The following is a 24,858-nucleotide window of genomic DNA, read 5'->3' as shown; positions in this document are numbered from 1 at the left end:
GCAGGACTGCTGACCTGGGGTGGAGCCAAGAGGTCAGCAAAGGGAAGATGGCCACAGTAGGCACTGGGGCTTCCTGTGTCAGGAGAACAAGAGGGAACTCTGGGAGGTGCAGGTGCTCCCGGCCTGGCTGCTCCTGGGTCTCCCTGAGGACAGAGAAGGTGAGAGAGAGCCCCAAATCAGGGTCAGGGCCTCCCCGAGGGAGAGGGACAGAGAGGCAAGGACAAGGGGCAAGGACAAAGGAAAGGCCTGGGGGGCACAGGAAGGAGCCACCTCCCCCAAATCCCTGGACCCACAGACGGCTGACAGCTTCCAGAACCTCGCCTAGGCTGGTGATGGCAACTAAGGACTCAGCACTACCCAGCAGCCAAGGGAGGTGGGAACTATTCTGGGTGCTTCCCGCGGCAGCCACACTGCAACCAGAGGCTCCTATTGCTCACACCCCCTTGACAGAGATGGAATCAGAGGCCAAGGGGCAGGGACACCAAGGTGGGCAGCAGCCGGCAGTGGAGCCAGGACACAGCCCAGGCCCTGGACTCGGTGTGGCTCCAAGCTGCCTCCCTCCAGGCTCCCAGTGCTCCGATCTCCGTGTGAGGCCACAGGTGCCCAAAACCAACACTAAGTCCTTCATGTTTTTCCATTCACAATTTATTGATCTCATGGGTTTCTGTTAACTCATAAATCTGTTAACTCTAGGCACAGAGGCAGTAGTGCAGGGCAATCCATGGGCACCAACAGAGACAACGAAGTTCTTCCCAGGCAGCAGCTGCTCCCCGGGGACAGAGGAGCCAAGGGATCCAGTCCTTGGGGCAGCGAGGATGAGGGACCTTCGACTCCTCTTCTGGAAGGGCGAGGATTCTGAAGCTGGGCGTCTCGGAGTCCATCTTCCCGTGGAAGATCGTGGTGACCTGGGGGCACCAGAGACACAGCTGAGCTGCAGCATCTGCCGTGTAGACCCGTTGGTGGCCCCAGGACCCTCCTGGAGTTGAGAGGTCAGAGGGCTTGGCCAGGGACAAGCTTACATGCGAGTAATGTGGCCTTGTCATGACATAACCTGGTCCCTGGTTCCTGTCGCTGTGGGGGAGTCCCTTACCACCAAGAGGTCCTTCAACAGGAAGTCTTCTTGCTGGTGCAGATCAGGTTTCCGGGGCCTCTTTGGATCCTAAACCTTGTAGAGCCACCCGGACTGGGCAGTAGTTACCTGTGCAGGGGAGAGAGGGGCCCGCACTGCCACCACCCCTCCCCTGCAAACATGGGAGACCCCCAACTGAGAGTCCCCCGCAGGCAGAACCTCGCAGTAACAACCCTTTCTCCCACCCCCGTGCAGACAGCACCTGTCCCACCTGACAGCCTTCTCACCTTGGTCCCAGGATCCGCCATGGACACCTCCTGCCCCGCTCTGCTGAGGGACGCGGGAGCCACTGGGGACACAGAGGGCTTGGGGGACCGGTAGTCAGTCCCTGCCCCAGGAAGTCCCCATCCAGGATGCGATTCTGGCCTCGGGATTCTTCTCCCTCTCCCGGGGCTCCCAGGAAGGGAGACGAGTGGTGCACAAATGAAAATGCAACAACAGAAATCAAATGAACAGAAATCAAAACACAAAAATGAACAAACTCACTCTGCTCCCATCACCAACAGAAACCATGAACTATATCAACTACACCACACCAACAACGGAGACTGTTCTATGAAAATGTTAAATGAGAAAACTCAAAATGCATACGAATGGTGGCAGGAAACAAAATATAATAGAAAAAGTACAAAGCAATCAAAAATGGAAAAAGAAAAACAAATTTGACCAAACAGGAGCCGCAGGATGCGATTCTTCCTCCGGATTCCTCTCCCTCTCCAGGGCTCCCCCAGGAAGGGTCAGCAGGGCTGACGTCTGGGAGACCCCGAGCCAGCAGCTGACACAGATCAGCTCTCACGGCTCTGACTGCTTGAGAATAAAGGAACATGAAACAAACATAAATCATTGGAACAGAACTCAAAACACAAAATGGACAAAGTCAGCTCACATCACCAACAGAAAACAGGAACTAAATGAACTCAACTAGACTCACAGCTGAGACTAACCCTGTGGAACCAGCTAAAAGAGAAAACACAAATGAATGAATAACAAAGCATACAGAAAAAAATCCCAAGAACCTGAACTATATAACAAGTAATGCAGATGGTCTCACGGTCTTATTTTAAAAAAAAAGGAATAAAAAAGAGAAAAAAAAACACATTGTGAAAAAATAGAAACCCAACAATGGGAGAAAATATAAAGAACAACCACCAACATGAGGAAAGCCAATGAAAAAGTGACAAGAAATCCAAATAAATGAAATATCCTAGGAAAATCTATAAGAAAGCGACAAGAGACTATAAATGTTGGAGGAAAAAAATAAACAAAATAAATAAGAAAACAAAATAATCAAAATGGAAAAAGAAAAAACAAATTTGACTAAAACAGCAGCAGGAGGAACATAAACCAAACAAGGGAAACACAGGCAGCTGTTCCCAGCCCCAGGTCACCGGGACAGCACTTCCTGGGCCAATGACAGAACCCAGGCCCAGCCAAGGCTTTGTGCTGGCAGCGGGCATGACGTCACAATGGCGCCTTCTGATGTCAGAGCAGGAAACCACAGCAGGTGCTGCCCTCTGCTGGTTTGCACAGGAACCTTTCCACTTGAGTGAGACAAAGACTGCACAATTCTTTCTTAGGTTGAAGAGAGTGATATTAGTGTTTTGAGAAATTAAACCCTGTAGGATATTTTGAAACCTTTTCATTTCTAGTCTTAACATCTTTCATAATTTTGCCTTTTGCAGACTCAATGTATCCATTCCTTTCTCTTTAACCCCTGAATGATCGCTCTCAAACCATGGTGCAGCGTCACTGGCATCGCGACGCTACATCAAATGTTCTGTCACTCAAGTCAGCGGTGCTGTGACGGAGCTGTAAAGCCACGGCTCACGGGGCCTGCGTCCCGTACCAGTGTCTGTTCACGTCCCAGCTGCTCACTTCCCTGTTTGTTTAAAAGGATTTATATATTTATTCGAAGGCAAATAGATGGAGAGGGCAGAGAGGGAGACAGAGGAGACAGAAATGTCAGCACCACTAACTCTGTACACAAAACCCACAGCAAACAGAACTGACCTGGCCCAGCCCACAGGCCACAGTGTGCAACCTGCTGGGGAAACCTCTCCTACAGAGCCTGCAGGTGTGGTGGACTGAGAAGGCCAGGCCAAGATGGCCGCGGGCAACAGGCTGTGATTGGATGGCTTCAGAAACTGCCTGGCACAGGCTGTGATTGGTTAGGGCATAGACCGCCCCTTGACCGGATTGGCTGGCTTGGCTATAGAAGCTGTTGTAGCAACTGAAATAAACGAGTCTGCAGGCTGCCTCTCTCAGGCCTGCTTTCACCTGACTCCCGGGGTCTGTGTGGTGACTCCACGCCCTCTTGCCCCCACCACACTCCTCCTCCCAGAAACGAATGCACTGCAACATGCGGGGGGGGGGGGGGCTCCTGCAAGACCTGGTGTCCCAGATCTAGGGGGAGACTCCTGTTAGGAAACTGGCCCAGTTGGCCACATGGCCCAGCTACCTGAGCCAGGCTCCACCCCCATCCTAATGGGATTGGCTGCTCCTGCTTCTCTGCCCGCCCTCAGGCAAAGTTTTAAAAGGGCCTGTTCCTGCACACGTGTTCTCTTGCCCCTTCTCTCCTGCTCTCTCTCAGTTGCTCTCTAGCCTCCTCCTCTGGTCTCTTGACTCTGCTCTCCGCTCTCCTCTCTCCTCTTCTCTGCTCTATCTTCTCTCTTTGCTAGCTCCCCTCCTCTCTGTTTCTCTCTCTTAGACTCTCTTTCTCTCTTTTTTCCTTCACCACCCCTTCACTCCGGTCTGTAGGGTGTTCCCAATAAACCCTTTCCCTTACTCCGGTGTCCGGTGTGCTTTGCGACGGCTAACATTAAGATATAACAACCCCAGCACAGCCTCTGTCTGCCCTGAGGACTCGCCTATGGGCTCGTCCACTGCTGGGAGCTTCGCAGCCATAACCTCACTCACTCTGGCCCCAGCCCTGGGAGGCATGATGACCACCACCATATCCCAGCGTGGGGGAGTGGTCAGGTCCATACAGGATCAATATGGGACACCCAGGGAGGCAGGAGTCCTGGGCTGGGGTGGAGCCAAGAGGTCAGTAAAGGGAAGACAGCCACAGTAGGCACTGGGGCTTCCCTGTGTCAGAACAAGAAGGAACTCTGGGAGGTGCAGGTGCTCCCGGCCTGGCTGCTCCTGGGTCTCCCTGAGGACAAAGAAGGGGAGAGAGAGCCCCAAATCAGGCTCGGGGCCTCCAACAGGGGAGGGACAGAGAGGCAAGGAGAAGGGGCAAGGACAAAGGAAAGGCCAGTGGGGGTCACAGGAAGGAGCCAGCTACCCCATAGCCCAGGACCCACAGACGCTGACAGCTCCGAGAACCCGCCCAGGATGCCCATGGCCCCTAAGGACCCAGCACCACTCAGGAGCTCAGGAGAGTTGGGAACTATTCTGGGTGCTACGGTGGGGGTACCCTCCAAGGCAGGGGCTCCTGTTGCTCATGCAAGCTTGACAGAGCCTAGAAACAGAGCCCCAGGGGTTGGGAAACCAAGGTAGTAGCAGGCACTGGAGCTGGGACCCACCCGGGCCCAGGCGCAGCTCCAAGCTGCCTGTCAGGGTCCAGCACTCTGCTCCCCTTGTGTGGCCACAGGTGCCCATTATGGTCACTGAGTCCTGACGATTTTTCGTGCACATTTCTCGACATGACATCTGTCATAAATTACAAACCAGGCAGGGACATCTGTGAGCACCCACACAGGGCTACAGGCAGCAGCTGCTCCCCGGGGGACGGAGAAGCCACTGTTGTCCTGTGCCTGGGGCAGTGAGGACGAGGCACACTCCACACGGGTCTCCAAGAGCAGCACCCACACGCTGTCCAGGAGACTGATTCTGGGAGCTGACATCACCTGGTTCCTCTAGTGGGAGTCCCCGGAGCCCTCAGAGCACTGAGCCCCAGGGTGCTGGGCTCCCCACCTCCTGTCATGGACGCCTCGGGCCCAGGCGTGCCCTGCGCTGAGCAGTTTCCTGCACACACATGCGGGTGTTGGCAGAGGCCGAGGCCGCCCCTCTGGAGATGAGGACCCTGGGGTGGGGGGCAGGAGTCAGCCAGGGCGGTGCTGTGTCTGCCCCCACCCTGGAGGAGCTGCAGCCTGCCAGGGCGGGACCACACGCCCACGGCCACAGCACACAGGACACACAGAAGACCTGTCCACCTCCCTCTCTCCACTGCCCGTGGCCCTGGCCCCTCCTGCCAGCCCTGGGCACAGGAGGCACAAGCACCCGGGCCACCAGCTCAGCCCAGAGCGCACTCCTGGTCCTGCCCTCAGGGTGGCCCTGCACCTTGCAGACCCAGAAGGCACCCGTTCTCCTGAGACCTCCCCACGTCCACGTGTGGGTGTCAGAGGGGACTGGAATTTGACGAGGCAGAACCTAACTGGGGCCTAATCAGTGGTCCTGCTGCCCTGCCCCAAGAGGACACCCTCACCCTCCGCCTGCTACTAGCAATGCCCATGCTCACAACTCATGAAATCCCCACACGACTGCAAGACCCAGACGCAACCTGTCCTGGGACCCAGGTGACTCAGTATAGAATATTCCTAATGCTTAACACCTGAATCTCCCCGGGGAGATGCCCCGACTGCTCCTTCCAGCTCACAGCTGGTTCTAATTCCAGGGCGATGGAGGGAGGAGCCGCCCGCTACCACGCCCCATTAGTTGCAGCTGGTCAGTGGACCCCTGTGCAAGGGGTAGCTCCCAGCTCTCCGTCCACCCAGACACATGGGCCCTCTTGGTTCTCACTGTCCAGAGCAGGGATCCACAGAGGCTCTGACAACGCCTGACTGAGGTCCTTGACCCCTACCCACCTGGGAGCTTCCAGAACCACAGAAATCCCAGCCGCGTCTCTCCCCACCTCTCCACCCAGCAATGTTCCCCAGAGGATTCAGAATCCGGTCCAGCCACAGTTCCCTGGGAGCCAAACACATGGCGCAAGAGGCGGTGCAGGGGAAGGGGTCTGTCAGGGGAGGGGCTCACCTGTAATGGGGGCTGCCAAGTCCCAGGGGTGGCCATCTGCCCATAGAAACCAGGAGAGCTGGAGCGGACACAGACCAAGTCCGCAGGACCCTGCACAAGGAGTCGCCAGGGTTCTTGGCTTAAGGCTGCAGCTGGTCGTCTCAGGTCACGGGTGCGAGTTCCAGAGTGGAAAAGCCACAGCACCGGGGGCTCTGAGCCTGAGGGGGGGCACTGAGACGCGCAGGCTCCATGAGAGCCCCGAGCTGCCCCTGCCCTGCGGCCCTGTTCTCTCCGAGTTCTGGGCGGGCTGCGTGGTGCTGCCCACGGCGAGGGCGCATCCCCATGGTGCTGGAGACACTCATCTGGGCCCCACAGAAACTCACAGACACCCCGGGTGCTCAGTCTTTCCCATCCCGGGGACAGGAGAGGGGTATCAGCACCTGCCGAGGTCTGAGGCTCCACCCTGGGCCCAGCTCCCCCTGCCTGCCCAGATCCAGTCATTGGTGATGCCCGGAACAACCGTCCCAGGACAGTGGCCAGCGTCAACAAGGAGTCACAGAACCTAGATCCTAAAACACAGCTTTGTGTTTGCACGTTGATAATTCAATTAAACATCACTAGCCACCTATTTCTACCTCCAGGAGGAAGAACAAGGACACCATGGGAAGCCTTCTCAGGTGCTAAAAAAAAAAATCACGGGAACGGAGTCCTCAGAACCTGCTCCTGATGCGTGAATCACTTCTGTATCATGATGCTCTTCTCAGATACACTCCACTCCATGTACTGGCCTAAGGACGTTCCTCTGTCACAGGTGGAGCTGTCTCCTCACACTGAGCCCCTGGGCCCAGGGCTGGCAGCTGCTCCCGATGCTGACGCCCAGGCTCTGCCCCAGCTGCTCCCTGGGTGGGGCAGGAATCAGCAACCACCTGGGCCTGGGAGGAACCGCTCACTGGGGAGGGGCCTGGCTCTTCATCTCGGCCTCAGTTTCCCTGTTTGTGAAGGAGGGGCCAATGCCCACAGCCCAGGTCTGCAGGGGTGGGGCTGAGGCTGTGAATGCAAGCTGAGCCTGAGGCAGAGGCCCAGCTCCACAGGGAGCCAGGGAGCCAGTGGGGGAGGGGAGGCAGCCCCTGGACCTGGAGCCTGAGCCCCCCTCTCCCAAGGGAGGGAATTGCTCTGCCTCCCTGGTGTCAGGGAAGGGCACACAGGCAGACTGTCACATGGGCGTCCAGATGCCAGAACTCACTTTCCCTGTACACACAGGAGGAGGAGGGGCCTGCGGATGGATGTCCCCAGGGACAGCCCTGAACCACTGAAGATCAGGGACACTGGGCCCCTCCCCCACGACCCTGGGTCACTCTGCCTGGTGTCTGTGCCCGGATGGGGACAGAGGCTGTGACCTGAGCTAAGGAATAGAATGGGTGGGGCTCATCTTAAGCAGTGACCTTGTAGCCTTCAGTAGTTCCCTGCATAGCAGAGACCCCGTCTGTTCAGTGCCGTCCTGGGGTGCACTTTGGGCACCCTGCAGCACCCTATGCCAGGCTCACCTGTGCCCCCACCCTGTGGGGTCCGGGGCTCTGGTTCCCCAGCAGCGCCCATGCAGCCAGGATGGAGCAGCCCCAGCCATGCTAGCACTTCCTACTCAGGCTCACTGGGCCTGCGTCAGACCCTCCCTCCGCTCTCCCAGGGCTCGGTCTGCAGACGCCCTGGTGGGGCAGAGGAAAGCCAGGGAGAAAGAAAGGGATCCGAGTCCAGTGTCTCTGTCACTGCGCCATCTGCAGCCTCCCTGAGCCCAGCTCTCACACAGTGAGCTCGATAGAGACAGGTGTACACCTAGAACCAGTGTGCGGGACGCGTCACAGGGTCACGTCCACGGTACGTGAGTGATACCTCAAAGGAAGGCCCCGTACAACAACACATATGAAAGAGAAGACAGGCAAGAAGGAAGTGCTTGGGGCTGGCACTGAGGCATGGTGGGTAAAGCTACCACCTGCTGTGGCCAGATCCCATCTGGGTGCTGGTTTGAGTCCCGCCTGCTCCACTTCTGATCCAGCTCTCTGCTATGGCCTGGGAAAGCAGTAGAAGAAGGCCCAAGTTCTGCACCCATCTGGGAGATTCAGAAGAAGCTGCTGGCTCCCTGTCTCATATCACCACAGCTCTAGCCATTGCTTTCAATTGGTGAGGGAACCAGTGGATATAAGGGTGATTGAGAGAAAGACAGTATAACTCTGACTTTAAAATTAATAAATAAATATTTAAAAAATGTATTTAAAAAAGTGTTTGCAATCACAAAGAATTGGTGTTGGTGACACATGAGGACCTGCCTGTCGTGACAGGACCTCAGAATCCACAGCTGCAGACACTGCCACAGGCAGAGACCATGACGCGACATCCTGCAGGACACCCACACGGCCTGGCCACACGGACGCTCCACGTTACAGGGAAGAGGGGGCCCATGAATGCGACCCCAGCACCCACACCCCAGCGTCTGCAGGGACAGCACTCATCCTGCCCGCTGGCCTGTGGGGTGAGAGCCCTCAGTGCCGCTGCACAGGGGGCCGGGGCACGGCCTTCCTAACAAGCCAGGTACACGCGGCCTCTGCATGAACCCGCCCACTCCCAGCTGTGTCCACCAGAGACCCTCTCAGGGCTGCGTGTGCAGGGTGTGTGCGCACCTGCTCTGAGACCCCTGGGAGTTGTGAATAGTAGAGGCACTGTGCCCAAATCAGGGTGTCCATGCTCAGACACCACCCTGTGGTAGACAGGAAGGGGCGGTTCCAGTGGGCACTGTGACAGCCGAGGGACCCAGGCCCCGAGGAGCAGCCTCCAGGATCAAGTGTCTGCAGTGAGCCCGTCCAGGCCGCACGTGCACCACATGTGCTCTGCTGGTTACCCACACCCACGCTGCCTCCTCACAGCCTGTGCCCACCTCACAGATGCCGGCCACACACAGACGCTGCACAGCCAAGGACACCAGGCACGGACAGGAGAACCAGGACTCCAAGCAGGGCGGCCTGGCCCTGACCTGGGTTCTTAACCACGGTCGTCCTCAGCTCCTGATTGGACACACGGATGCGCAGTAAGAGGTCTGGAAAGAGACTCCCCAGGGCGCTGGGTCAGGAGCATGCGCCCTGCGGCTTCCCCTCTGTGCAGCGTGCAGTCGTGGGACTGGGCTTTGGGAAGACAGAAACAAGTTCTGCAGGGCTAAATCAGAGGTGCTGCCGCCCTGCCCAGGAGGACCCCACAGCCCCAGGCCTGCTCCTAGCTGTGCCCAAACTCACACCCCCAAAATCCCCCACACCAAGGCAAGGCCGCGCTCAGCGTTTCCTGAGACCCAGGTGACCACTACAAACTCTTTCTGATATGGAACACCTGCGTCTCCCTGGGGAGCTGCCCAGGCCTCTGTGGCTTCCAGCCCGCAGGTGGTTCTAATCCTGGGCCAGAGAGTGAAAAGAGCCGCCCGCTACCACGGCCCAGTTGGTGTGCAGCTGCTCAGTGGACGCCTGTGCAAGGGGTGGCTCCGGGGTTCCCATCCACCCCGCTCCAAGCGCCCTCTGGGTCTGCACGTCCCACTGCAGGGATCCCCAGGCACTCTGAGGACGCCAGACGGAGAGCCTTGTCCTGGGCACCACCGGAAGCTTCCCGAACCCCAGAACTCCCATGCCGGCCTCTCCCGCAGCAGTGCACCCAGCAAGGTCCCCAGAGGATTCAGAATCCATCCCACCACCATCTGCAGGGAGCCAGACCACAGCACAGAGAGCCAGGCAAGGGAGGGGCTCACCTGGTGATGGCACTGTGTAGTCCCAGTGTGCTCTGTCTGCAAGGCAGGGAACCAGGAGCGCTGGGGGCCAGGCACAGACTGAGCCCGCAGGATCCTGACCCCCTGATGTCCTTCTCAGACTCAGGCTGCACTGTGAGCCCAGGGTCCACCGGTTCGAGCTCCAGATCAGAAAGCCACAGGACCTGGGTTCTGACCCTGAGCTGGGAGAGCTAAGACCGCAGGCCCAGAGAGAGCCCAGCTCGCCCTTCCTCTGCCGCCCTCCTGTCTCCGAGGTCCCCACTGATGATGGTGCCTCCCACTCAGAGGTGGAGCCCATGCCTGCTCAGACTCCCATCTAGGATCCACACACTCCTAAAGCCGCATCCAGTCGCTCAATCTTCCCGTCTGGGGGCAGCAGAAGGGAGCGCCCAGCACCTAGGACACCCAGAGGCTCCACCCTGCACCTAGCTCTCAGGGCCTCCCCTATCTGGTTTCTGGAGACACCGGACCGGGGCAACAGCCAAGGTGAACAGAGTCTTGGAACTCAGATGCTAACAAGGCCCTTCGCTCGAACGTTCCTAACTTCATGAAACGTCACCTAGCCGACCTCTGCTTCACCTAGGGATGAAAACATGACATCAGGGAAGCCTTACCAGGTGTTAAAGAAAATTCATGGGAATCATGGACTTGGACCAGGCACCAGCACTGGGCCCACACCCCCTACCCAAAGATTCATCAGGGCCACGGGGCTGGGGCTGCGGCACAAGACCCAGAGGCAGTTCATTAATCAGGTAGTGAGCAATTAACTAGTTAAGAGGTGCCCGACTGGCAGGTGTGGGGACTGAACTGGAGCCCTGGTGCTGATCTCCCCACCTCACTTCCTGTTGTCCAGGAAAGCTGTCGCACCTGTCATGGAGAGGGGTCCTCAGCACCTGCTCCAGTTCTGGGAGCTGCCTGACTCGTGACCATTTCTCTGTGATAATGCTGTCCTCACATGGACTCCACTCCATGCACCTGGCCTAAGAAGCTGCCTTTAGTCCCGGGAAAGAGTTGTCTCTGAACCTGAGCCCTGAGCCAGGTCCTGGCATCTGCTCTTGGATGCTGACGCCCAGGACTCTGACCCCTAGGGCTCCCAGGTCAGGGGAGGAACAGAGGCCACCTGGACTGGATAGGAAGAGAGGACAAAGAAGGGGAGAGAGAGCCTCAAATCAGGTTCAGGGCCTCCAACAAGGAGGGGTGGGGACAGAGAGAAGGAGAAGGGGCAAGGACAAAGGAAAGGCCAGTGGGGGTCACAGGAAGGAGCCAGCTCCCCCACAGCCCAGGACCCACAGAGGCTGACAGCTCCCAGAACCCCGCCAGACATCAAGGCCTAAGGACCCAGCCCTACCAGCAGCCAGGGGAGTCTGGTGCTGTTCCGGGGGCTTCCTTGGAGGCAGGTGCTCCTGTCACTCACACCCCCTTGACAGAGCCAGAAACAGAGCCCCAGGGGGTGGGAAACCAAGGCAGTGCCAGCCGCGGGCACTGGAGCCAGGACTCAGCCCAGGCCCCGGGCGCGGCTCCAAGCTGCCTCCTTCAGGCTCCCAGCGCTCCGCTCCCCGGTGTGTGAGCACAGGTGCCCGAATCAACACTAAGTCCTTCATGTTTCTCCATCCACAAATTTATGACCTAATGGATTTCTCTTAAACTCCTATTTAAACAGTTAACATGCAGGCACAGAGGCAGTAGTGCAGGGCAATCCATGGGCACCAATAGAGGCAACGAGGTTCTTCCCAGGCAGCAGCTGCTCCCCGGGGACAGAGGAGCCACAGAGTCCTGTCCTTGGGGCAGCGAGGACGAGGGACATTCAACACCTGTTCAGGAAGGGCGAGGATTCTGAAAATGGGATTCTCAGGTCCATTTTCCAGTGGGCGATCGTGGTAACTTGGGGGCAGCAGAGAATCCACAAGGTCCTGTCCTTGGGGCAGCGAGGACAAGGGACATTCAACACCTCTTCTGGAAGAGCGATGATACTGAGCTGGGCGTCTCGGAGTCCATCTTCCAGAGGACGATGGTGGTGACCTGTGGGCAGGGAGAGAAGCTCAGGGTCCTGTCCTTGGTGCAGCGAGAAAGAAGGACACTCTACTCCTGCAGACCTCAGAGGCAAGGATTCTGAAGCTGGAAGTCTTGGAGTCCGTCTTCCCGTGGATGATGGGGAGACCTGGGTCACCAGAGACATAGCTCTGCTGCAGCATCTGCCGGGTAGACCCTTTGGTCGCCCCAGGGCCCTCTTGGATTTGAGAGGTCAGAGGGCTGGGGCAGGGACAAGCTGACAAGGGGAGAACATGGCCCTGTCATGCCATGGCCTGGTCCCTGGTTCCTGTCCTTGTGACACCCCAGGGCACTTTGACTAGTGACAAGGCCACAGACCAGCAGGGAGGTGGCAGGTGCCTCATCCAAGCCAGAGGAGATGCCCACCCTGGGGCTCAGCCCCCCGAGGACAGACACGGGGAGGCAGTGCTGGCAGAACAGAGCTGTAGGGATGCCAGCGCCCCTGCCAGGGCCCAGCACAGCCCTGGCTGCTGGCCTGGTCTACAGCTCATGGCAGGGAACACCGAGCCCGGCAGCCACAGAGGGGTCCCCTCTCTCACGTGCTCACCGCCCGTCGCACACCTGCAAGGCCTTGTGTGCAAGACTCATGAGGCCACTGTGGCCCTCAGAGACACCCATCTCCCAGGGGGGCACGTTGAGGCTCCAAGGACTGAAGGGCCCCACTGGAAGGTCAGGGGCTCTCAGGAGGGACGGGACCCGGATGTCTGAGTCTCAGAGGAACAGATGCGCTCCCCTCACTCCCCGCCCTTGAGAAATGGGCCACGGGCCTCCGGCACAGGAGCCATGGCCTGTAGGAAGGACAGAAACGCCCAGGACACGGTCTCCCTGCACCTGGCAGCCCCACCTCCACCTGCCCAGCGTCTGCACTCCCTTGTCCAGGTGGGAGCTGCTGCATCTCCCATGGAGACCCCGGGGCAGTCTGTCTGTCCTGAGGATGGGATGGCGGTGAGGATGCTCCTAGGCACTCGGCCACACTGCCTGGCCCAGTGCTGGGGCAGAGGGCAAGGACGAGCAGTGGCGAGACCTCGGCTCCACGTCTCAGGAGAGGGACCCCCGGCTGCTGCAGCCTGGGGCCTGTCAGGAGCTGCCGCGGCCTCCCCCCTCCTTAGACCCTGGTACAGAGCTGCACACAGCCAGCCCACGCGGGATGGCTCATGCTGCTGGAGCCTCCAGAACCGGCAGGGGTGATCCCACAGCCCCTCTGCACTCTCCCCTGACCAAGGAGGGCCATGGGCATCAGTGTGAGTCCTCCCCTCTCCCCTATGCACCTGCTCCATTCCTGCACACAGATGCAAAGCCAATGGACACCCTGGCTGTCTGGGGTGACCCCGCCCGCTGTGGGTGAGTCCCTTACCACCAAGAGGTCCTTCCACAGGAAGTCTTCTTGCTGGTACAGATCAGGTTTCCGGGGCTTCTTTGGATCCTAAACCTTGTAGAGCCACCCGGACTGGGCAGTAGTTACCTGTGCAGGGGAGAGAGGAGAACGCACTTCCACCACCCCTCCCCGGCAAACATGGGAGACCCCAACTGAGTCCCCTGCAGGCAGAACCTCGCAGTAACAACCCTTTCTCCCGCCCCCGTGCAGACAGCCCCTGTCCCACCTGACAGCCTTCTCACCTTGGTCCAGGAGCCGCCATGGACACCTCCTGCCCCGCTCTGCTGAGGGACGCGGGAGCCACTGGGCACACAGAGGGCTTGGGGGACTGGCAATCGGTCCCCGCCCCAGGAAGTCCCCATCCAGGATGCGATTCTGGCCTCGGGATTCTTCTCCCTCTCCCGGGGCTCCCAGGAAGGGAGACGAGTGGTGCACAAATGAAAATGCAACAACAGAAATCAAATGAACAGAAATCAAAACACAAAAATGAACAAACTCACTCTGCTCCCGTTACCAACAGAAAACATGAACTGTGTGTACTACACCAGACCAACAACGGAGACTGTTCTTTTGAAGAAAATGTTAAAATGAGAAAACACAAAATGAACATGAATTGTGGCAGGAAACAAAGTAAAATAGAAAAAGTACAAAGTAATCAAAATGGAAAAAGAAAAAGCAAATTTGACCAAACGGGAGCCGCAGGATCCGATTCTTCCTCCGGATTCCTCTCCCTCTCCAGGGCTCCCCCAGGAAGGGTCAGCAGGGCTGACGTCTGGGAGACCCCGAGCCAGCAGCTGACACAGATCAGCTCTCACGGCTCTGACTCCTTGAGCACAAACGAAGATGAAACCAACAGAAATCAAATGAACAGAAATCAGAACACAAAATGGACAAAGTCAGCTCACATCACCAACAGAAAACAGGAACTAAATGAACTCAACTAGACTCACAACTGAGACCGACCCTATCGAAACAGTTAAAAGTGAGAAAACACAAAAAAGGAATAAATCATAAAGAAAAAAATTCATAAAACTTCACTGTAATAAAAATCCAAGCAGACTCACAGTCTTATTAAAAAAAAGGGAATAAAAATGAGAAAAAAACTCAAAGTGAACAAAGGTAAACCAAATAATGGGAGAAAATATAAAGAACAACCACAAAAAGAGGAAAGCCAAGGAAAAAAGTGAAGAAAAAATCCAAACAGAAATGAAATATCTAAGGAAAATCAATAAGAAAGGGAAAAAAAATACGAATACTGGAGGAAATCATAATAAATAAAATGGAAAAAAAGAACAAAATAATCAAAAGAAAAAACAAATTGGACCAAAACAACAGCAGCTTGAAGAATAAAAACAAAACAAGAAAACAAACAGGCAGCTGTTCCCAGCCCCAGGTCCCCGGGACAGCGCTTCCTGGGCAAATGACAGAACCCAGGCCCAGCCAAGGCTTTGTGCAGGCAGCGGGCATGACATCACAATGGTGCCTTCTGATGTCAGAGCAGGAAACCGCAGCAGGTGCTGCCCTCTGCTGGTTTACACAGGCGCCTTTCCACTTTAAAAAAAAAAGAGAAATTCAGCTGGCGCCGCGGCTCACTAGGCTAATCCTCCGCCTAGCGGCGCCAGCACACCGGGTTCTAGTCCCGGTCGGGGCGCCGGATTCTGTCCCGGTTGCCCCTCTTCCAGGCCAGCCCTCTGCTGTGGCCAGGGAGTGCAGTGGAGGATGGCCCAGGTGCTTGGGCCCTGCACCCCATGGGAGACCAGGAAAAGCACCTGGCTCCTGGCTCCTGCCATCGGATCAGCGCGGTGCGCCGGCCGCAGCGCGCCAGCCGTGGCGGCCATTGGAGGGTGAACCAACGGCAAAAGGAAGACCTTTCTCTCTGTCTCTCTCTCTCTCACTGTCCACTCTGCCTGTCACAAAAAAAAAAAAAAAAAAAGAGAAATTCTTTCTTAGGTTGAAGAGAGAGATATTAGTGTTTTGAAATTAAACCCTGTACGATATTTCAAAACCTTTTCATTTCTAGTCTTAGCATCTTCCATAATTTTGCCTTTTGCAGACTCAGTGTATCCACTCCTTTCTCTTCACCCCCTGAATGATCGCTCTCAAACCATGGTGCAGCGTCACTGGCATCGCGACGCTACATCAAATGTTCTGTCACTCAAGTCAGCGGTGCTGTGACGGAGCTGTAAAGCCACGGCTCACGGGGCCTGCGTCCCGAACGAGTGTCTGTTCATGTCCCAGCTGCTCCACTTTTAGTTTTAAAGGGATTTCTTTATTTTTTCGAAGGCAGATGGAGAAGGACAGAGAGAGGGAGACAGAGAAGGTCCCCGTGTTAGCACCACAAACTCTGTGCACAGCAGGAGCCCCAGCAAACGTGACTGACCTGGGCCATCCCACAGCCTACCGGTGTGCAACCTGGTGGGGAAACCTTTCCTACAGAGGCTGCAGGGGGGGCTCCTGCAGGACCTGGTGTCCCGGATCTCGGGGGAGACCCCAGCACAGCCTCTGTCTGCCCTGAGGACTCCCCTATGGGCTCATCCACTGCTGGGAGCTTCGCAGCCATAACCTCACTCCATCTCTGCTGCCCGTGGCCCTGGCCCCTCCTGCCAGAACTGGGCGAAGGAGTCACAGCACCCGGGCCACCAGCGCAGCCCAGAGCTCAGGCCTTCCCTTGGGCTGCGCATGGACCTCGAGGCCCCGGCAGCACCCGTTCTCCTGAGATCCCCGCAGTCCACGTGGGTGTAAGAGGGGACTGGGCTTGACCAAGGAGAAACAAAACTGGGGCCTAATCAGTGGTCCTGCTGTCCCTGCCCCAAGAGGACGCCCACAGCCCCAGTCTGCTCTTCCCTGTGCCCAAACCCACACCCCACATAACCCGTACACTACCCAGGGCCCAGGTTCAACGTTTCCTGGGACCTCTGCGAGTCAGTGGAAAACATTCCTGATATTTAACACCTGGATCCTCAAGGGGAGATGCCCAGGACTCTGTGGCTTCCAGCCAGCAGGTGGTTCTAATCCCGGAGGGGTGTTCGAGGAGCCACCCGCCGCCACAGCCCCTTCAGTGTGCAGCTGGTCAGAGCACGCCTGTGTCAGGGGCAGCCCCCAGAGCCCCACCACCCAGCCACGCGGGCCCTCTTGGTTCTCACAGTCCACAGCAGGGATCCGCAGAGGCTCTGAGGACGCCTGACAGAGGTCCTTGTCCCCTGCCCCACATGGAAGCCTCCAGAACCCAGAAATCCCAGACCCCACCTCTCCCCCACCTCTGCATCCAGCAATGTCCCCAGAGGATTCAGAATCGTCATGCCACAGTTCCCGGGAGCCAAAGAGAGGGTGCAAAGGAGGGGTGCAGGGGAGGGGGTCTGTCAGAGGAAGGGGCTCACCTCTGATGGTGGCTGAAAATTCCAGGGGCAGCCTTCTGCCAAGTAGGAAACCAGGAGAGCTGGGAGCAGGTGCACACCGAGTCCCCAGGATCCAGGACCAGGACCCAGCAGCCGCCGGGTTCTTCTCGGTCTCGGGCTGCAGCCGGGAGTCCCAGGTCACGGGTGCGAGTTGCAGAGTGGAAAAGCCACAGCACCGGGGGCTCTGAGCCCTGAGGGGGAGCACTGAGACGCGCAGGCTCCATGAGAGCCCCGAGCTGCCCCTGCCCTGCGGCCCTGTTCTCTCCGAGTTCTGGGCGGGCTGGGTGGTGCTGCCCACGGCGAGGGTGGATCCCCACGGTGCTGGACACGCTCATCTGGGCTCCACAGAAACTCACAGACACCCCGGGTCGCTCAGTCTTTCCCATCCAGGGGCAGGAGAGGGGGGCTCAGCACCTGCAGGTGCTCTGAGGCTGCACCCTGGGCCCAGCTCCCCCTGCCTCCCCAGATCCAGTCATTGGTGATGCCCAGAACAACCGTCCCAGTACACCGGCCAGGGTCAACCAGAGTCGCAGAACCAAGTTTCTAAAACAAGGCTTTGTATTCCGATTTCAGAATTCAATTAAACATCACCCAGCCACCTCTTTCTACCTCTAGACAGAAGACAACGTCACTGGAAGCCTTACCAGATGTTAAATAAAATTCATGGAAGGCAACGGACTGGATAAGGGACATGCACTGGGCCCAAGACCCAACTCAGATGGCTTCATCCAGGCACTGTGCTGTGGCTGAGGCACAAGGCCCTGTATCCAGCTCACTAATTAGGCTGTGAGCAATTAACTAGTTAAGAGGTGACCAACTGGCAGGTGTGGGACTGAACTGGAGCCCTGGTGCTGATCTCCCCACCTCACTTCCCGTTGTCCAGGAAAGCTGTCGCACCTGTCATGGAGAGGGGTCCTCAGCACCTGCTCCAGTTCTGGGAGCTGCCTGACTCGTGACCATTTCTCTGTGATAATGCTGTCCTCACATGGACTCCACTCCATGCACCTGGCCTAAGGAGCTTCGTTCAGTCCTGGGAAAGAGTTGTCTCTGAACCTGAGCCCTGAGCCAGGTCCTGGCATCTGCTCCCGGATGCTGACACCCAGGGCTCTGACCCCCAGGGCTCCCAGGTCAGGGGAGGAACAGAGGCCACCTGGACTGGATAGGAAGAGAGGACAAAGAAGGCTAGAGAGAGCCTCAAATCAGGTTCAGGGCCTCCAACAAGGGGGGTGGGACAGACAGGCAGGGAGAAGGGGCAAGGACAAAGGAAAGGCCAGTGGGGGTCACAGGAAGGAGCCAGCTCCCCCACAGCCCAGGACCCACAGACGGCTGACATCTCCCAGAACCCTGCCAGACATCAAGGCCTAAGGACCCAGCCCTACCCAGCAGCCAGGGGAGTCTGATGCTGTTCCGGGTGCTTCCTTGGAGGCAGGTGCTCCTTTCACTCACACCCCCTGGACAGAGCCAGAAACAGAGCCCCAGGGGGTGGGAAACCAAGGCAGTGGCAGCCGCAGGCACTGGAGCTGGGACTTAGCCCAGGCCCCGGGCGCTGCTCCAAGCTGCCTTCTCCAGGCTCCCAGCGCCCCGCTCCCCGTGTGTGAGCACAGGTGCCCGAACCCACACTGAGGCCTTCATGTTTCTCCAGCCACTATTTATGGATGTAATTGATTTCTGTCTAACTCATAAATCTGTTCGTTGCAGGCACAGAGGCAGTAGTGCAGGGCAATCCATGGGCAGCAACAGAGGCAACGAGGTTCTTCCCAGGCAGCAGCTGCACCCCAGAGATGGAGCAGCCACGGGGTCCTGTCCTTGGGGCAGCGAGGACAAGGGACATTCAACACCTCTTCTGGAAGGGCGAGGATTCTGAGCTGGGCGTCTCGGAGTCCATCTTCCTGTGGATGATGGTGGTGACCTGGGGGCAGCCAGAGAAGCCACGGGGTCCTGTGCTTGGCAGCGAGAAAGAAGGACACTCTACTCCTGGAGACCACAGGGGCAAGGATTCTGAAGCTGGAAGACTTGGAGTCTGTCTTCCCATGGAATGGGGAGACCGGGCTCACCAGAGACATAGCTCTGCCCCAGCATCTGCCGTGTAGATGCTTTGGTCGCCCCAGGGGCCTCTTGGATTAGAGAGGTCAGAGGGCTGGGGCAGGGACAAGCTGACAAGGGGAGAACATGGCCCTGTCACGCTATGGCCTGGTCCCTGGTTCCTGTCCCTGTGACACCTCAGGGCACTTTGAATGCTGACGAAACCCACAGACCAGCAGGGAGGTGGCAGGAGCCTCGTCCAAGCCAGAGCAGATGCCCACCCTGGGGCTCGGCCCCTGAGGACAGACACGGGAAGGCAGTGCTGGCAGCACAGAGCTGTAGTGATGCCAGTGTCCCTGCCAGGCCTCAGCACAGCCCCGGCTGCTGGCCTGGTCTACAGCTCACGGCAGGGACCTTCGAGCCCGGCAGCCACAGAGGGGACCTCTCTCTCACGTGCTCACCGCCCGTAAGCACCATGCAGGACCCTGTGTGCAAGACTCATGGGGCCATTGTGGCCCTCAGAGACACCCATCTCCCAGGGGGGCACGTTGAGGCTCCAAGGACTGAAGGGCCCGACTCGAAGGTCAGGGGCACTCAGGAGGGACGGACCCGGACGTCTTAGTCTCAGAGAGGAGCAGATGTGCTCACCTCCTTCTGCGCCCATGGGAAATGGGCCAGGGGCCTCCGGCACAGGAGGTCCTGTGCCTGGGGCAGTGAGGACGAGGCACACTCCACACGGGTCTCCAAGGCAGGACCCACACGCTGTCCAGGAGACTGATTCTGGGAGCTGACAACACCTGGTTCCTCTAGTGGGAGTCCCCGGAGCCCTCAGAGCACTGAGCCCCAGGGTGCTGGGCTCCCCACCTCCTGTCATGGACGCCTCGGGCCCAGGCGTGCCCTGCGCTGAGCAGTTTCCTGCACACACATGCGGGTGCTGGCAGAGGCCGAGGCCGCCCCTCTGGAGATGAGGACCCTGGGGTGGGGGGCAGGAGTCAGCCAGGGCGGTGCTGTGTCTGCTCCCACCCTGGAGGAGCTGCAGCCTGCCAGGGCGGGACCACACGCCCACGGCCACAGCACACAGGACACACAGAAGACCTGTCCACCTCCCTCTCTCCACTGCCCGTGGCCCTGGCCCCTCCTGCCAGCCCTGGGCACAGGAGGCACAAGCACCAGGGCCACCAGCTCAGCCCAGAGCGCACTCCTGGTCCTGCCCTCAGGGTGGCCCTGCACCTTGCAGACCCAGAAGGCACCCGTTCTCCTGAGACCTCCCCACGTCCACGTGTGGGTGTCAGAGGGGACTGGAATTTGACGAGGCAGAACCTAACTGGGGCCTAATCAGTGTCCTGCTGCCCTGCCCCAAGAGGACACCCTCAGCCCACGCCTGCTCCTAGCAATGCCCATGCTCACAACTCATGAAATACCCACACCACCGCAAGACCCAGACGCAACCTGTCCTGGGACCCAGGTGACTCAATATACAATATTCCTAGTGCTTAACACCTGAATCTCCCCAGGGACATGCCCGGACTGCTCCTTCCACTCAGCAGCTGGTTCTAATCCCGGGGCGAGTGTGGAAGGAGCCGCCCGCTACCACACCCCTAAGTGTGTAGCTAGTCAGTGGATGCCTGTGCAGGGGGCAGCTCCCAGGTCTCTGTCCACACAGCCACGAGGGCCCTTTTGGTTTCAGGGTCCAGAGCAGGGATCCACAGAGGCTCTGAGGACGCCTGACTGAGGTCCTTGTCCCCCACCCACCTGGGAGCTTTAGAACCACAGAAACCCCAACCCCGTCTCTCCCCACCTCTCTACCCAACAATGTTCCCCAGAGGATTCAAAATCTGGTCCAGCCAGGGTGTCCAAGTAGCCAAACACATGGTGCAGGAGGTGGTACAGGGCAAGGGGTCTGTCACAGGGAGGGGCTCACCTGTAATGGGGGCTGCCAAGTCCCAGAGGCAGCTGTCTGCTAAGTAGGAAACCAGGAGAGCTGGGAGCGGGCACAGATCAAGTCCACAGGACCCTGCACAAGGAGTCGCCGGGGTTCTTGGCTTCAGGCTGCAGTTGGGCATCTCAGATCACTGATGCGAGTTGCAGAGTGGAAAAGCCACAGCACCGGGGGCTCTGAGCCTGAGGGGGGAGCACTGAGACACACAGGCTCCATGAGAGCCCCGAGCGGCCCCTGCCCTGCGGCCCTGTTCTCTCCAAGTTCTGGGTGGGCTGGGTGGTGCTGCCCACAGCGAGGGTGGGTCCCTACAGTGCTGGAGGCACTCATCTGGGCTCCACAGACACCCCGGGTGCTCAGTCTTTCCCATCCCGGGGCAGGAGAGGGGGGCTCAGCACCTGCCGAGGTCTGAGGCTCCACCCTGGGCCCGGCTCCCCCTGCCTGCCCAGATCCAGTCATTGGTGATGCCCGGAACAATCGTCCCAGGACGTTGGCCAGGGTCAACAAGGAGTCACAGAAGCTAGATCCTAAAACACAGCTTTGTGTTTGCACGTTGATAATTCAATTAAACATCACTAGCCACCTCTTTCTACCTCTAGGAGGAAGAACAAGGACACCATGGGAAGCCTTCTCAGGTGCTAAAAAATTTCACAGGAAAGAAGTCCTCAGAACCTGCTCCTGATGCGTGAATCACTTCTATATCATGATGCTCTTCTCAGATACACTCCACTCCATGCACTGGCCTAAGGACGTTCCTCTGTCACAGGTGGAGCTGTCTCCTCCACACTGAGCCCCTGGGCCCAGGGCTGGCAGCTGCTCCCGATGCTGACGCCCAGGCTCTGCCCCAGCTGCTCCCTGGGTGGGGCAGGAATCAGCAGCCACCTGGGCCTGGGAGGAACCGCTCACTGGGGAGGGGCCTGGCTCTTCATCTTGGCCTCAGTTTCCCTGTTTGTGAAGGAGGGGACAATGCCCACAGCCCAGGTCTGCAGGGGTGGGGCTGAGGCTGTGAATGCAAGCTGAGCCTGAGGCAGAGGCCCAGCTCCACAGGGAGCCAGTGGGGGAGGGGCGGCAGCCCCTGGACCTGGAGCCTCAGCCCCCCTCTCCCAAGGGAGGGAATTGCTCTGCCTCCCTGGTGTCAGGGAAGGGCACACAGGCAGACTGTCACGTGGGCGTCCAGATGCCAGAACTCACTTTCCCTGCACACACAGGAGGAGGAGGGGCCTGCGGATGGACGTCCCCAGGGACAGCCCTGAACCACTGAAGATCAGGGACACTGGGCCCCTCCCCCACAACCCTGGGTCACTCTGCCTGGTGTCTGTGCCAGGATGGGGACAGAGGCTGTGACCTGAGCTAAGGAATAGAATGGGTGGGGCTCATCTTAAGCAGTGACCTTGTAGCCTTCAGTAGTTCCCTGCATAGCAGAGACCCCGTCTGTCCAGTGCTGTCCTGGGGTGCACTTTGGGCACCCTCCAAGGCACCCTATCTCCAGGCTCACCTGTGCCCCCACCCTGTGGGGTCTCTGGGGCTCTGGTTCCCCAGCAGCGCCCACGCAGCCAGGAGGGAGCAGCCCCGGCCACGCTAGCACTTCCTACTCAGGCTCACTGGGCCAGCGTCAGACCCTCCCTCCGCTCTCCCAGGGCTCGGTCTGCAGATGCCCTGGTGGGGCAGAGGAAAGCCAGGGAGAAAGAAAGGGATCCAAGTCCAGTGTCTCTGTCACTGCGCCATCTGCAGCCTCCCTGAGCCCAGCTCTCACAGTGAGTTCGATAGAGACAGGTGTGCACCTAGAACCAGTGTGCGGGACGCGTCACAGGGTCACGTCCACAGTGTGTGATACTTCAAAGGAAGGCCCCGTAAATAAGACATATGAAAGACAAGACAGGCAAGAAGGAAGTGCTTGGGGCTGGCACTGAGGCGTGGTGGGTAAAGCTACCACCTGCTGTGGCCAGATCCCATCTGGGCTCTGGTTTGAGTCCCGCCTGCTCCACTTTGGATCCAGCTCTCTGCTATGGCCTGGGAAAGCAGTAGAAGAAGGCCCAAGTTCTGCACCCATCTGGGAGACTCAGAAGAAGCTCCTGGCTCCCTGTCTCAGATCACCACAGCTCAGGACGTTGCTGCCACTTGGTGAGGGAACCAGTGGATATAAGGGTGATTGAGAGAAAGACAGTATAACTCTGACTTTGAAATTAATAAATAAATATTTAAAAAATGTATTTAAAAAAGTGTTTGCAATCACAAAGAATTGGTGTTGGTGACACATGAGGACCTGCCTGTCGTGACAGGACCTCAGAATCCACAGCTGCAGACACTGCCACAGGCAGAGACCATGACGCGACATCCTGCAGGACACCCACACGGCCTGGCCACACGGACGCTCCACGTTACAGGGAAGAGGGGGCCCATGAATGCGACCCCAGCACCAACACCGCAGCATCTGCAGGGACAGCACTCATCCTGCCCGCTGGCCTGTGGGGTGAGAGCCCTCAGTGCCGCTGCACAGGGGGCCGGGGCACGGCCTTCCTAACAAGCCATGTACATGCGGCCTCTGCATGAACCCGCCCTCTCCCAGCTGTGTCCACCAGAGACCCTCTCGGGGCTGCGTGTGCAGGGTGTGTGCACCCCTGCTCTGAGACCCCTGGGAGTTGTGAATAGTAGAGGCACCGTGCCCAAATCAGGGTGTCCATGCTCAGACACCACCCTGTGGTAGACAGGAAGGGGCGGTTCCAGTGGGCACTGTGACAGCCGAGGGACCCAGGCCCCGAGGAGCAGCCTCCAGGATCAAGTGACTGCAGTGATCCCGTCCAGGCCGCACGTGCACCACATGTGCTCTGCTGGTTACCACACCCACGCTGCCTCCTCACAGCCTGTGCCCACGTCACAGATGCCGGCCCCACACAGACGCTGCACGGCCAAGGACACCAGGCACGGACAGGAGAACCAGGACTCCAAGCAGGGCGGCCTGGCCCTGACCTGGGTTCTTAACCACGGTCGTCCTCAGCTCCTGATTGGACACACGGATGCACAGTAAGAGGTCTGGAAAGAGACTCCCCAGGGCGCTGGGTCAGGAGCATGCGCCCTGCGGCTTCCCCCTCTGTGCAGCGTGCAGTCGTGGGACTGGGCTTTGGGAAGACAGAAACAAGTTCTGCAGGGCTAAATCAGAGGTGCTGCCGCCCTGCCCCAGGAGGACCCCACAGCCCCAGGCCTGCTCCTAGCTGTGCCCAAACTCACACCCCTAAAGTCCCCCACACCAAGGCAAGGCCGCGCTCAGCATTTCCTGGGACCCAGGTGACCACTACAAACTCTCCTGATACGGAACACCTGCGTCTCCCCGGGGAGATGCCCGGGCCTCTGTGGCTTCCAGCCCGCAGGCGGTTCTAATCCCAGGCGAGAGTGGGAAGAGCCGCCCGCTGCCACGGCCCCGTTGGTGTGCGGCTGCTCAGTGGACCTGTGTAAGGGGTGGATCTGGGGTTCCCATCCACCCCGCCCCAGGCACCCTCTGGGTCTGCACGTCCCACTGCAGGGATCCCCAGGGCGCTCTGAGGACGCCAGACGGAGAGCCTTGTCCTGGGCACCACCAGAAGCTTCCCGAACCCCAGAACTCCCATGCCGGCCTCTTCCCGCAGCAGTGCACCCAGCAAGGTCCCCAGAGGATTCAGAATCCATCCCACCACCCTCTGCAGGGAGCCAGACCACAGCACAGAGAGCCAGGCAAGGGAGGGGCTCACCTGGTGATGGCGCTGTGTAGTCCCAGTGCGCTCTGTCTGCAAGGCAGGGAACCAGGAGCGCTGGGGGCCAGGCACAGACCGAGCCCGCAGGACCCCGCACTCCCTGGTGTCCTTCTCAGACTCAGGCTGCACCGTGAGCACAGAGTCCACGGGTTTGAGCTCCAGATCAGAATACTCAGGACCTGGGTTCTGACCCTGAGCTGGGAGAGCTAAGACCGCAGGCACAGAGAGAGCCCAGCTCGCCCTTCCTCTGCCGCCCTCCTGTCTCCGAGGTCCCCACTGATGAAGGAGCCGCCCACTCGGAGGTGGAGCCCATGCCTGCTCAGACTCCCATCTAGGATCCACACACTCCTAAAGCCGCATCCAGTCGCTCAATCTTCCCGTCTGGGGGCAGCAGAAGGGAGGGCCCAGCACCTAGGACACCCAGAGGCTCCACCCTGCACCCAGCTCTCCGGCCTCCCCTATCTGGTTTCTGGAG

At 58.6% G+C, this 24,858-nt stretch overlaps 2 long non-coding RNA genes across 2 annotated transcripts; both read right to left on the bottom strand.

Annotated features, from left to right (window-relative positions):
- Window positions 1–627: 627 nt before the first annotated feature.
- LOC127487028 (uncharacterized) lies at window positions 628–3,446 on the bottom strand. Its single transcript, XR_007913548.2, has 3 exons — window positions 1,357–3,446; window positions 1,091–1,198; window positions 628–905 (listed from the first exon to the last, which is right to left on the bottom strand). It is a non-coding gene; the product is annotated as an uncharacterized lncRNA (long non-coding RNA).
- An 8,013-nt stretch (window positions 3,447–11,459) lies between these two features.
- LOC138843144 (uncharacterized) lies at window positions 11,460–17,588 on the bottom strand. The gene is made up of 4 exons (XR_011379247.1): window positions 16,683–17,588; window positions 13,548–14,856; window positions 13,285–13,392; window positions 11,460–11,900 (listed from the first exon to the last, which is right to left on the bottom strand). It is a non-coding gene; the product is annotated as an uncharacterized lncRNA (long non-coding RNA).
- Between the last annotated feature and the right edge of the window lie 7,270 nt (window positions 17,589–24,858).

Source organism: Oryctolagus cuniculus, chromosome 10 (assembly GCF_964237555.1).
Source record: "Oryctolagus cuniculus chromosome 10, mOryCun1.1, whole genome shotgun sequence".
Lineage (NCBI taxonomy): Eukaryota > Metazoa > Chordata > Mammalia > Lagomorpha > Leporidae > Oryctolagus > Oryctolagus cuniculus.
Note: the sequence above shows the minus strand (reverse complement) of the source record. Positions and strands in the feature narration are given on the sequence as shown.